This window comes from Prionailurus bengalensis, chromosome A1 (assembly GCF_016509475.1).
Source record: "Prionailurus bengalensis isolate Pbe53 chromosome A1, Fcat_Pben_1.1_paternal_pri, whole genome shotgun sequence".
NCBI classification, from domain to species: domain Eukaryota; kingdom Metazoa; phylum Chordata; class Mammalia; order Carnivora; family Felidae; genus Prionailurus; species Prionailurus bengalensis.
The window spans coordinates 201833373-201848711 of record NC_057343.1 but is presented as its reverse complement, the minus strand read 5'-3'; positions in this window follow the sequence as shown (position 1 = coordinate 201848711).

The following is a 15339-nucleotide window of genomic DNA, read 5'->3' as shown; positions in this document are numbered from 1 at the left end:
GCCAAAGGCTTGGAATCACCCCTTACACTTGTCCTTCTCACATACTCCCAAACCAATCCACCAGCAGATCTTTTGAGATTAACTTCAGGAGATATCCAGTGTAAGAGCAGTTCTTAGCACCTCCCTGCTGACACTGTCCATTATGTCTCAGCTGGATTGCTGCAATAGTCTCCTAACTGGTCTCCTTGTTTCTGCCTTTGTCCCTTCAATCTCTTCTTAATCTATCAGCCAGAGTAATCCTTCCAGATCATTAGTCAAATCCTGTTTCTCTTTAGACCAGACCTTCCAGTGGGTTCTATATAGACATTAATAAAAATTATGATTATGAAAAAGCAGGCATAGAAAGGTAGAGGTACAGAAGCCCAGAGAAAGAGGACCTCATAAGATCATATGTTCTGGAATTTTCCATTCACCAAACTTTTAATTTTGTCTTTAACCAAGCTATAAAATTAAGAATTCTAGGAATTCTTATCTATACCTTAAGGAACAGAGAGTTCAGTTTTAAACAGGATATGACTTAAGAAAATTACAGAAAGAATTCACAGCAGTTATAATGGAAGAACAGAATGGGGGGGTGGGGCACAAAGAAGACAAAGTTTGCTTTTTGGATGATAATCTTTCCCATCACTACAAATTTTTACAAGTAGCATGTATTAGAGTTATATTAAATGCTCCTGTAAGAATGTGAGTTTTTACCTGGTCATCTCTGAATATTGAGGTCTTTAAACATAAAGGAGAAGTAGAAAAATCAGAGATTATGTAGATTTTTGTCAGCTGCTTACTTAAATAGAATAATTTATTCCAAAACCCATATTACCATATAACAGTAGGAATTTTACTCTTTGAATATGAAAAAGAATCTTTTTAAATTAAACTTCTTGTTTGAACTTCTTTTACATACATTATAAATTGTATTTATATAACTCAAGTCAAATAAATATCCCCAGGAACAATACATTTTTAAAGGTGTAAAGGGTAAAAGAATGATCCGTTGGGCTACTATGGGGGGTAAACATATATATAAATATATTGACATCCTAAGTAAGTATGCTGGACGTTCTTTCAAATGAAAAAAAGTAAAGGAAATAATTGTTATGCAGTATTTAGATGTATATTATATATGTATATATTAGTGATATCTAATATTAAATAAAGAGTATCTAATTTTAATAATTTGAAATGAAATTAATTATATATTTCTATAAAATAATTCATGTTCCAAGGCCACTCTAGGGAACTAGTTAAAGTTTCAAAGAATATTTTAAAGGACAGCCTTAAAATATAGCTTTGATAAAATAAAAGCAAAAATTGAAATAGTAGGCTCTGTGAAGTTTTAATAATTTCTTGAAAGGTTTTTTAAAACATATTTTTGGAAAAGCTTTTATATATTCAAGCAAATTGAAACACGTTACACACTTTATTTTTTAGCATACTTTTACTGGAAGGTATGTTGAAGTCTATGTAAGGGATATTTCTTTTGTTTAGAATAGGAAAATTATAAAAATAATGTTTTTTAAATGTGGTGGATAAGTATCTGGGAGTTCTGAGTGGTTATGTGATTCAATTCCAGGAATAAAGATCATTCTATTAGGGACAGATTGGAAGATAAACATTTAAAAGGTCTGCTTCAATTTCTTTTGTGAAGCAAGCACCACTAAGTCAATAATAATTTGAATTTAAATGTAAAAATACATTTATTTCCAGAAATTGAAGTAATTTAACCAAAATCAAAAGTACATTTCTACCATTGAATAAGGAAGCTAATTGATATGTATGGTAAATTAGGCACTGGGCCTAGAAATATATAGTAAGAAGAAATATAGAGAAGAAAAATATATTAGAAAGAAGACAGAAAGGAGACAAGAGCACATCAGAAATATCACTTCCACACACTTAATTTTTTATTTTGAGCTCCTGTGTGTTCTATTCAAAAAGCTACTTAAAGTTAAAAAGAAGGATGATCAATAACTTCTAATCACAATCTCATCTTTTCCAATTCTCTCTTTTCCTCCCATCTTTTTCATTTCTCTCTTTTCCTTACAGTAACAGAGCAGACACCAGGCTAAGCCATTCAAATTAAATGATGCTTCAAGTACAGACAACAACCTGGGGAAAGTAATAGTCTAGTAGAGAAAGACAAACAGTTTCAATTCAATGTCAGAAACACAATGACGTGCACAGGCACAGGACACTTACATGAGCACAGAGAAATGTCTACTAAGGCTAGAAGGTAAACAGACATATCCAAATAAACTGTCTCACCCAGAGCAAATATGAAGATATTGTCCATTTTTACATTGGACTACTGGTTTTTAAAAATCAATTTTAAAAGATAGCACTTTACACTCAGGTTTTTAATGTGAAATCCTTTAATACGTATCATCATATGTATTGTTTTCATTTTTATCCAGTTTTCATATTTTAACAGTATTTGTGCCTTAATATAGTTACACAGCCAGTATTTACTATTATGGTTTCTCTCTTTTTTCTAAAATCATGATTTGGAAGGCTGTTTCCCTTAAGAAAATAAATAAAATAATAAAGGAATAAATATACAAATATAATAAGATGATATATTGTAATATATATTTGCATGTATATAGAACAAATACATATATACAAATATCTACTAAATATTCACATATATTTAGCAATTACAGAATATATTTAATATAATTAATATTATATTACTTATATATTATTTATATAATAATTATTATATGATGTATATTATATAATTATAATCATATATACTATATAATATATTATATAATTATGTATATATTATTATAATATATAACATTATAATTATAATATACTAATTATAATTAATATTATATTAATTAGATTACTTCTAATGTACAGTAATATATGCCATATAATTATACAAAATATAATAATATATACTAACACATACTATTATATATAATTCCCTATTTTATTTTGATATATTTAATATGTGAAGTTATGTTATTATATTATACATTATTCTATTATGGGTTTTCTCTTTCTAAATCATTATTTGAAGTCTTCCTCTTTCTGACTACAGCTTTGTAATATAGCCTGAGGTCCGGGATTGTGATGCCTCCATCTTTGTTTTTTTTTCAAGATTTCTTTGGCTATTTGGGATTTTTTTGTTATTCCCTACAAATTTTAGGATTGTTTGTATTAACTCTGTAAAAAATGCTGGTGGTATTTTGACAGGAATTGCATTACATGTGTTGATCACTTTGGGTAGTATAGACATTTTAACAATATTTGTTCTTCCAATTCATGAGCATGGATGTTTTTCCATTTCTTTGTATCTTATTCAGTTTCTTTCATAAGTCTTCCATAGTTTTCAGAGTATACATCTTTTACTTCTTTGTTTAAGTTTATTCTTAGGTATCATGGTTTTGGGTGCAATTGTAAGTGGGACCAATTCCTTTATTTCTCTTTCTACTTCTGCATTATTGTCACATAGAAATGCAACAGATTTCTGTACATCAATTTTATATCCTGTGATTTTGTTTAATTTGTATATCAGTTCTCACAATTTTTTGGTGGAGTCTTTGGTAGAACAACATGCAGAAGAATGAAACTGAACCACTTCCAAACACCATACGCAAAAATAAATTCAAAGTAGATGAAAGATCTAAATGTGACACAGGAAACCATCAAAATTCTAGAGGAGAATATAGGCAGAAAACTTTCTGACCTTAGCTATAGCAACCTCTTACCAGATATGTTTCCAGAGGCAAGGGAAGCAAAAGCAAAAATGAACTCCATCAAGATAAAAGGCTTCTGCACAGCAAAGAAACAATCAACAAAACTAAAAAACAGCCTTTGGAATAGGAGAATATATTTGCAAATAACATAACTGATAAAGGGTTAGCATCTAAAATATATAAAAATCTATAAGGAACTTATCAAACTCAACACCCAAAAAAATAATCCAGTAAGAAGTGGCCAGAAGACATTAATAGACACTTTTCCAAAGAAGACATCCATATGGCTAACAGACACATGAAAAGGTGCTCAACATCAACTCATCATCAGGGTAATACAAATCAAAACCACAATCCCAACTCACACCTGTCAGAATGGCTAAAATTAGCATCTCAGGCAACAACAGATGTTGGCAAGGATTCAGAGAAAAAGGAACTCTATTGCAATGATGGTGGGAATGCAAACTGGTGCAGTCACTCTGGAAAACAGTATGGAGGTACCTCAAAAAATTAAAACTAGAACTACCCTATTATCCAGCAATTGCACTACTAGGTATCTATCCAAGGGATACAGGATTGCTGTTTTGAAGGGGCACATGCACCCCAATGTTTATAACAGTGCTATTGACAATAGCCAAAGTATAGAAAGAGCCCAAATGTCTATCAACTGATGGATGCATAAAGAAGTCGTGTATATTCGGTGATCAAAAAGAAAGAAATTTTGCCATTTGCAACAAAATGGATGGAACTAGAGTGTATTATGTTAAGTAAAATCAGTCAGAGAACGATAAATACCATATGACTTTGCTCATATATGGAATTTAAGATATAAAACAGATAGACGTAAGGGAAGGGAAGCAAAAATAATATAAAAACATGGAGGGGGACAAACCATAAGAAACTCTTAAATACAGAGAACAAACTGAGGGTTGCTAGAGGGCTTTGGGGTGGGGGGTGGGCTAACTGGGCAAAGGGCATTAAGGAGGACATTTGTTGGGATGAGCAGTGGCTGTTATATGTAGGTGATGATGAATCACTGGATTCTTCTCCTGAAATCATTTTTGCACTATATGTTAACTAACTTGGATGTAAATTTAAAAAGTTAATAAATCAAAATAACCAATAAAAAATAGAATGACCCTATGATCTGGCAATTGCACTACTAGGTATTTACCCAAAGGATACAAAGTATTGATTCAAAGGGGCACATGCATCCTGATGTATATAGTATCATATCAATGATGGCCAAACTATGGAGAAAGCCCAAATGTCCATCAATTGATGAATAGATAAAGTATAAAGTATATTTTCAATGGAATATTACTTAGCCATCAAAATAATGAAATCTTCCCATTTGCAATGATGTGGATAAAGCTAGGGTCTATTACTATAAGCGAAAAAGTCAGTCGGAGAAAGACAACTACCATATGAATTCACTCATATGTGCAATTTAAGACACAAAACAGATGAATATAAAGGAAGGGAAAAAAAGAAGAGAGAGGGAAGCAAACCATAAGAGACTCTTAACTATAGAGAACAAACTGAGGGTTGAGGGACGGAAAGTGGGCAGGGGATTGGCTAAATGGGTGATGGGTATTAAGGAGGGCACTTGTGATGAGCACTGGGTGTTATATGTACATGATGAATCACTAAATTCTACTCCTGAAATCAATATTACACTATATGATAACTAACTAGGATTTAATAATAATTTGGAACAAACAAAAGGACAGTTACAAACTGAAAAGAGTAGTTATAAACTTGGAGAAATATTTTCAAATTATATAAAATAAGAATTGTATCCAGAATATAAAAACAACATAAGGTGCCTGGGTGGCTCAGTCAGTTGAGCATCCATCTTTGGCTCAAGTCATGATCTCACAGTTCATAGATTCGAGACCCATGTCAGTCAGGCTCTGTGCTAACAGCTCAGAGCACGAAGCCTGCTTCGGATTCTGTGTCTCCGTCTCTCTCACTGCCCTTCCCCCACTTGCGCTCGCTCTCTCTCTCTCTCTCTCTCTCTCTCTCTCTCTCTCACTCTCTCAAAAATAAAAAAAAAACATTAAAAAATACTCTCTAAAGTAAAAAATAAGGAAACAAACACTTCATTAAAAATAACAAAAAGGTTCAGACACTTCATGAAAGAGGATAGAGAAGGTGTCAAATAAGCACATCATCTTTAGACCGTAACAAGTGACAGCAAAGACATGAAGCCAATGGAACTGCACAGATGGTGAGAACAGAGAATGTTACAACCACTTGGGAAAAGAGTTTGGCAGTTTCTTAAAAAGCTACAGATAACTTGTCATATCATCCGGTCATTCCACTTCTAGGTATTTATCTAGGAGAAATCAAAGTTTATATCCATACAAAGAGTTGTACATGGATAGTCATAGCAGCCAAAATTGAAAGTGACCCAAATAGCTATCAACAGATGAATGAAAGAACAAATTGTGGTATTATCTGTATAATGGAATTCCCCTCTGCACTAAACAGGAATGGGAAGACTAGGTGCCTCAGTCGGTTAAGCATCCAACTCTTGATTTAGGCTCAGGTCATGACCTCATGGTCATGATCTCATGGTTGTGAGACTGGGCCCCATTTTGGGCTCTTTGCTGAGCATAGGGTCTGTTTGGAATTGTCCCTCTCTCTCTTCCACTGTACTCGCTCACTCTCTCTCTTTCTCTCTCAAAATAAATAAATAATTAAAAAAAAAAGGAATGAACTATTGACTAAAGCACCTATACAGATTAATCTCAAAATTATTATGTTGAGAAAATGAAGACCTATAAAAAAGAACACATATTATATGAATTCCTCCATATAAATTTTAGAAAATACAAACTAATCTAATCTACAAACTGAAGGAGATCAGTTGCTGCCTGGGACCAGGGTTAGGAGGAAGAGACAGGCAGGAGAGAGAGATTATAAAAGTACTTGAAGAAACTTTTGGGAATAACTTTCGGGAATAATGAATTTATGTTCACTATCTTGTTTGGGTTAATGGGTTCACTAGTAAATACATATGTCAAAATGTATGAAATTGCATACATTAAATATGTGTAGTTTATTTTTTGTCAAAAATTCCTCAGTAAAGGTGTTAAAAACTTTTCAGTAAATAAAAATTAAAACAAAAGTCTTCCTCTTTCATATGTATGTACGTATAATCACACACTCATATTATAAATATATAATTGCTTTTTGCTAACTGCTTATATATATATAATTATGAATATATAATTTCTTAAGAGAGGACACTTTTTTAATGTTTAGTTTTGAGAGAGAGAGGGAGAGCAAGCAGGGGAGGGGCAGAACGAGAGAGAGAGAGGGAGACACAGAATCTGAAGCAGGCTCCAGGCTCTGAGCTGTCGACACAGAACCCGACGCGGAGCTCAAACTCACGAGCCATGAGATCATGACCTGAGCTGAAGTTGGACGCTTAACTGACTGAGCCACCCGGGCGCCCCAAGAGCAGACACTTCAAATCACAATTCCAAAAAGGAAAGTGATAGCATATCAGAAAATTATAACATATAATAATATAAGAAAATGAATATAATGGAAAATAAAACCAGAAAAGTATATACCAGAAAATATATTATGTCTATTATGTACAACATATGTGTTATGTAGATATGTATATATCAACACACATTTACATTTGTGTGTGTGTGTATATAGTAGGGTATAGCATGAAGGTAAGTAGGTACCTACTTAATCTGTTGCATTAATTATAATATTCAGACTGTTTTGCATTCTTCATATAACAAAAGCTTAGAAGGATTGCTAAATCTGTTTCAACAATTGTGTTTTTATCAATTTTCTTTTTCTAATAATTTCCATGTATATATTGCAATATAATGTTATTTAGCATGTTGATTTTTGACACTTATATTTTCATTTTGCATCTTCTCTATTGATATGGAATGACTCTCTCTTTCCATTTAATTTACTACACATATTGCAATTCCTCCTTTTTTGCCCCCGACATTTCAGATATCATTCCCTTTAAAATTTTTTTTTATTATTTTGCATCAGTTTGTTCGTAAATGTCATAAACTTTGACATATTTGGAGCTAATCTAAGATTCATTATCTCTTAACAAGATAATTTTATGCATTTTTACAAAAAGGTTTTTTTGGTGGTGTTCTTTTATTTGTTTAGCATTTTTAAAATATTTTTTACAATTTGCTTTTTCTGACTTGTTTGGTAGTTTTTATTTTCTTGAGTATTTTGTGCAATAGTTTTAAAACAAATGAGTAATATTCTTTAAGTTTTCCAGAATGATTCTTTAATAATATCAATCTATGTATCAAAGTCAAAACAGTCTCTTTAATTAATTGAATTATCATTTTCTCTATGAGAAAATTAGAGTCGCAGACTATTCTAAATGCCCCAGGATAGTGAATATTCTTAGGAAAGTTCTATAATAAAATCAGGACTTTGAGAAGAAAGGCAAAGTTGGAACAGAACAAACTTGCAGGAAAGCAGAGTGGGGGAGCAAATTAAACACCAAGGAGTCTGTGACTAACATATGAGACCAATGGTGGTGTCTCTCCTCTGTGATTTCACAAATCTTAGGTAAAACCCCCCCAAAAAATCAGGAGATGACTGAGCTTGTACTATACTCACACTTAATCTGTCCTCCACCTGCAGATCATCATCACCAACTCTGTACCTGTTATTCATCCTTCATCTTTCCGAGTAAACCCCCACACCAGGGGAACACATACCCCTCAGTTTCATATTCTCAGAGTACCCTGTATTTTTTTCTCTATAGAATCTAAGAGGGCTATAATTAATGTTTGTGTAATTATGCCTGCCTCTCCAAGACACTATAAACTCCATGAGGGCAGAAATTGAAGTAATTTGAACAAATCCAATAGTGTGTGTTTCATCTACGAAATAAGGATGCCAATTTGTATGCATGGCAAATTTATATGAAGACAAGAACTCTGTTTAATTCACTCACTGTTTGCTCACTGAAGCATAACATTGAGGTTATAATCATTGAATACCCATTGAATGAATATGCAACTATTAAATAATGAGGTATATTTATTGACTTGCAAATATGTCCCTCGTGCACTGTTACAAGAAAAAGTAGACTATAAAGCATCATGAATTTATAGCTAATTTTGATTAAGACAGTTATAGCAAACATACAATTGTGGTGTTCTTATTCTTTTTGTTTCTTTACACCTGCTGAATATATTATTAACATGCATTACTTTTAAAATTAGAAAATAAAAATTCATTTTGGAAAAACATATACTGTTGGTAAAAGAACTGAACTTTAATGAAAAATAGAATTTTCCCCAAATACAATACTCAAAAGGAAGAATCACAATTTTGACATTCCTCATGTGTGGATTGAAATGGAGATAAAGTGGAGTCAGAACTTTCAAGAAAGAGGCAGTTGCCACAGACCACGGTGTTGATATTAAGAGCCTGCAATAGAGAAGTAATGGTATTTTTTCTATTTCAATTCTATGAATAATTGGACACAGACTCCATATATAGAAGAAACAAAAAGGACAACACATTGGACATAATCTTTGGGTTGGGAAAAGACAGTGCTTAGAATACTCCCTACACAGTGGTCCAGAATTTTTATCACAAGTATTTCCTGCATCCAGCTCCTCAATGATTACATCATGCAGAGGGGTCCATTACTCTTAAAATAACTCCCATGATATGTACAAATATTTTATGTTCTCTTCTGTCATTACCTCAACTGATATGACAAAAGTTTTACTCCATTTGCCAGAATTAAAATTCAACAGCAGGGTTAATAACAACTGTCACTCGTTAGCTCCTCTTGAGTCACTTAGGAATGCTCTTCCTGCCCAACCCATCCAATTTGGCTCCTTTCTCCTTTGTTACCCAAACTTAATGTGATACATAAATATATTGCTCGTCTTTTAAAACTTATTCTGTATTTTAAGTGTACTTATAAATATATGATTTGATATTTCTTTGTATCCTTTATTTTTTCCAGGAGAAATGGACATATGGAGTTCCCTTCTATATCTACTCTATTGTTCACTAGTATCTATATCTACTCTATTGTTCACCAAAAATAATAAGAGCAAAACCCAAGAAATTTAATTGTGCAATGCTCAAGATATTCTAGGCACTGTAATATATCGTATTGATTACTACCATTTTATAGATAAGAGAAATTGAGCAACTTGTCTTGGTTCGCACAACACAAGCACAATCATTTGATCTCAGCGGTAATGAATCCCAATGTTCATGTTCTAAACCATTTCTCCCTTCTCCCACTCTACTTTCCTTACTCTAGGTGAATATTTGCTTAATATAATTACCATGTCAGGCAACTCTGAACTATAGAAATGATGGTGTGGGAAATAATTCTTCTCCTAAAGGATGGCAGAAATCTGACTACAAAAAGTGAGATCTCTGGAAGAACAAGAACTACTACTAACATCAATAGTAGTTGAGATGAATCAGAGATGGCAAGGTCTCTTCTTTTTAGCTAAAGTAAACATTCCAACACGGAGATTACAATGGAAAGAGAATAGGATTTGGAATCAAAGACTTGAGTATAAAATTGGGATCCATAATTAATTAGCATAATGATGTTGGATATCACCTTATGATATAGTGTCACATTGCCCAGTACCTGTCTGGCACATGACAGAATTCAAATATTTGCTTAATGATTTTTTAATGTAATATGAGCTAGTATGTATACTTCATGAGTATAAATCTTTGCTTGTCTTAGTAGTTTAGTTTTAATGCCTTTTGGCACATTGTATGTGTCAAACTGATATTTATTGAATGAGCCAATTAGGTGATTCAGAATTTTTAAAAAATGAATCTCTTTTATCTCTGAAATGGAAATATTGTTTCTGCTAACTGAGTGGCTTAACATATTTCAAGTTCCTAGTCTAGAATATACTTGGTGTTTTAGTTCGATAAATATACTTGGTGCTATATTTCAATAAGTGTTAGCTCCCTATCCTACCCCGGATACCCAATTAACTTAGGGACTGATTATGTGTATTGTGTTTATTTCTAGGCTAACTTAAACCCTGTGATAAATACACTTTCAATCTTCGTCCTTTGGATGGGCTTGAGATACAAGAAAAGCTCAGAAAAGAGTGTCTCAATTGCATTGAATGAAACATATGAAAATTCCAATTAGTGAAACTTATACAGTGGATAACTACTATGCATTCTAAATTATATTTATCCATTACAACTTTGTCATCAAATATTGGATATGGCCTATAGTTAGCGTCACTGTAAATTTGCATTTCAACTGGAGAAAAAGACACCTTCTTTTTGTCTTCACTGATTAACATTTTCAAGCTCTGTAATTTTCTTGCTGCACACAGAAACAAAGCAAGCCAAGCTCATACAGAAAGCCTATTCTCCAAGATATAAATATTTGCTATTCAGAAAATCTCAATGAGGGTTTAGTTATTTTAAACTAAAGAAAGAAAATTACTAGTAATGATTGGTTTCAGCTAACGAAATGCTTTTATGCAAATATGTGAACCCTAAATATGACCTGGAAACAAAAGACTGCTTAACAGTTACTATTAAGCAATACATTAGTAGATCAATTAAACAGAACTTCTTTCTAATGAGTATGTGGTACAGAGGTTGCCATAGAAACCTGGAAAGGAAAAGCCCTTGAATGCTAATTTATCATTATAAGACTGTAAAATACTATAGATCTGTTGGTGGCTAATAGTAACTGAAGTTGAAATAGGTCACTCTGAAGAACCAACTTCTTGATTTTGTAAGGTGTCTTTGGAAAGATTATCTATTAGATTCTTTTGCCTTACTCCTCTGGTATTTAGATATGCCACTCAAATACACCATCTGTCTGGGTAGCCTCACCAATCCAGATCTGTGATTACACAGAGACGTGTTATAGCTAATTCTCATAAGCCTAAAATTGTGATTGCTCCAAGAAGAGAATCATGCAGAAAAGTTAATACGAATATAATCTTCACTCCTTTTTGTGCTTTTAACGCTGTGAAACACACTTCCACACTTTGTGCACCAAAATGATGAAATTGGTCTTTACAGCTGCATTGCAGCTTTGCCAGGGAGGGATCACAGTACTGGACAGAGAAAGAAGTCAAACTGCAGTACAGACCCCATGAGAGACTTGGCCAACCTTACAAGAAGATCTAGAAATAAAGTGGTCCTTATACTGTGTTGGACCAAGAAAACCGGAACTTTATTCCACTTGTTGATGAGTTATTAAATGCAGAATGTGTGGAAGGCATGTGACCTTAGACAAAATAGCTACCTGCCACTAAGACAGAAGCTACAGCTGACCATGCTTCTCACTGTTCTCAGAGCACATTGATGGAGAATTGGGCAGTACTCACAAAATGCTTAAATTGAATGTTTGAAGGCAAAGATCAAACTAAATCCATACATCTTTCTTTGTGTATGTAACGAGAATTATCCCAACAACATGGTTCATGGCATCTTTGTGCACTGTGTTCTTTAATCATTAAAATATCAAGGACAATTAAAAAGGCCAATTTGAGTTGAGATAATACTGTAAGAGAATATCAAGAGTAAATTTCACATTGCTAAAAAGAAGGTGAATGAAAGAAACCTCATGTGTTCATTTATCAGAATTGTGGGGAGTCTAACACAGGTAAGGAAATGGCAGAAGGAATATTTCCAGATGTGTCTCACTCAAAAAAAATGATCACATCTGTTTAAGCAAAGGGAAAGAGATTACTATAGTTAAAAAAACACTTAAAGTACATTCATTTGGAAAATATGTAGGTGAAAATATGTAATGTTTTATAGAAACAACATAAGAACAGTGGAATTTAAAACTATTTCATTCTCAAATATGTCAATGTACCTGAGACCATAGAATTATAGACAGGGAATATTGCCACCAAAATGACTAACCTCTAATGTTGTTCAAGTCCGTATGAGGGTTAAGGAGACTAAGGAGAGTGGCAAAAACATTTATCAGAAGAATTATAAAGAAAGATAAAAGCAATTAATTACTCAGGGTTCATAGGAGCTCTTCGTTCATCAGATTGACCTCTTTACTGAAAATGGTCAAAGGATTTTTGCAGGAGATTCAAGTGTACAGAAAAGAGTGGGCTTAAAGATGGTGGGAATAAGAACTTTGGAAGACAATAAATTAGTATCTAATACCTTCAAAATAATACATATTGATATTAATCACCTTCATATAATTTTAATTTAAAAGTCAATCTTTAACTTTTCACCACTAACATTTGCATGCCTTTTAAGAATGATGAGGATGTTATGGGGTACTTACAGTAATCTTACACAGTAAATACAGACACCTCATTTAGAATCTGATGAGCTGGAACAGTCTTAATATTAGGAGTACGTTTTCTGTCAAAGTGTTTCACCTTCAACTATTAAGTGTCTGGGAAGAGTATCCTCCTCATGTTCAAGAATTAATCATATAACAATGTAAGTACTAATTGAAACTACCTGCTGTCACTTACATCATTTGGACAGATACTCTAATGGACTAAATGATGGAGTATGATTAAGCAAAGAAATATTTTGGATTATTTAGCCAAATAAGTGTCAAAGATCCAAACAGATGATAATGAAGCTAAAGATGAATAATTAATTTGCACATACTTGCCAAAAACTACTGGAGAATGTTAGAAGCAGATGTTAGCCTAAACTTGGATACAGTAGGGAAATTCACTATTTGAAGAAAAGTGGAATTATTTGTCTATATATATATGTGTATATATATATATATGTATATATATGTATGTATCTATATATATATGTATATATATTCCAACAGGTTTTCATGAGTCTGTTTTATAAAACAAGTGGAATGATTTCACTTGAAATCCTTCCCCTGACTTGAATAGATGTTACAAAGGAATGGTTTAATATGTGCAAATGATATGCCTTACTTCTATAGAGTCTCTTCATCTTTTTTCTTTTGTGAAAACATAAGAACAACTCTGCGATCATTTTTAATATCAGTGTAGTATGGTGAAACTGCATTACCAACAGGTTATTTGGCATTTCTGTAATGACAATGGAATGTGATGAAACTTGGTTTACAAAATTTTATGCGCATTCTAGTGGGGTGTGTATGTGTATGGTTTTTAACCTCTCAGTTTACAGTTAAGGGTTTTCCTATGGTTCAAGTGATAACCAATATCAAACAAAATATATTTAACACTATGAACCTTACGAAACAGCTCTGTGTTTGACTGCTCTACATTATAGTGAAAGATGATTTATTTAAACAGCCTAAATGAGAGCCTAGAGACACATCTCTGCCTTATTTTATTTTATTTTATTTTATTTTATTTTATTTTAATGTTTATTCATTTTTGAGAGGGACAGAGCATGAGTGGGGGAGGGACACACAGACAGAAAGGGAGACACAGAATCCAAAGCACTTTCTAGGCTCTGAGTTGCCAGCACACAGCCCAACACAGGGCTCAAACTCATGAACTGCGAGATCATGACCTGAGCAGAAGTCAGACACTTAACCTACTGAGCCACCCTGGCGCCCTCTGCCTTATTTTAGAATTAGTTGATCATTAATATTTTTCAGTATTTAAAAATGTATAAGATTTGCTAAGAGAGTGGAGCTTAAATGTGCTCACACAAACACAAAAGATAAATATGTGAGGTGATGGATCTGTTAATTAACTCAATGGAAGGAATCCTATTATAATATATAGGTATATAAAATCATCATGTTGGGGCACGTGGGTGGCTCAGTCGGTTGAGCATCTGACTTTGGCTCAGGTCACCATCTCACAGTTCGTAGGTTCGAGCCCCGCATCAGGCTCTGTGCTGACCGCTTACTCAGAGCCTGGAGCTAGCTTCAGATTCTGTGTCTCCTCTCTCTGCCCCTCCCCTGCTCACGCTTTTCTCACTCTGGTTTTCAAAAATAAATAAATGTGAAAAACAATTTTTAAATCATCATGTTGCACACTTTCAATATCTTACAATTTCATTTCCCAATTATATCTCACCAAAGCTGGGGGGAAAAAAAAGAGTGGCTAGTAAAAATGGATTACATACGTAAATCAAAACAGGACAAATAAAATGTAGTAAAATCATTGTAATTCTGTCCCTTCATATATTAAAAAAATACTTAAAGCACTCAAATATTTTTCTGTACATAAAAACATCAGAAAACTGGTATACACCTGATACACTTTGGGTTGTAATAACAAAGTTAAAACTCTAAGAGTTGGAGGGAAACAACTGTCAGTCAGTCTTCCAAAGAAAGAAAAATACTAGTTCTAGAAATGATCATTTGGAAAAGGGGAAATAATTTTCTGGCAAGAACTGAGTAAGAACTAAGTTAAAAGGGTCAAAAACAGATGATGATTCTGTGGAAAGAGTGTCATTAAAGTGAACTGTGTTAGAATAATAGCTATAAGACGGAAGGATAAGTCATATGACATTTGGTTTAGTTTGAAAAGTTCAAAGACTTTAAATCATTATAGCTAAGGATTGATTTATTTTTGTCCACCAGCACTAAAAGATAATTTCAAATGGACAAATATCTTCATTTTAAGAAAAATGTTAGGGGTATTACTAAAGCCCAAAATGACTTGAGGTTGATAAGACCTTTAAGAGGAAG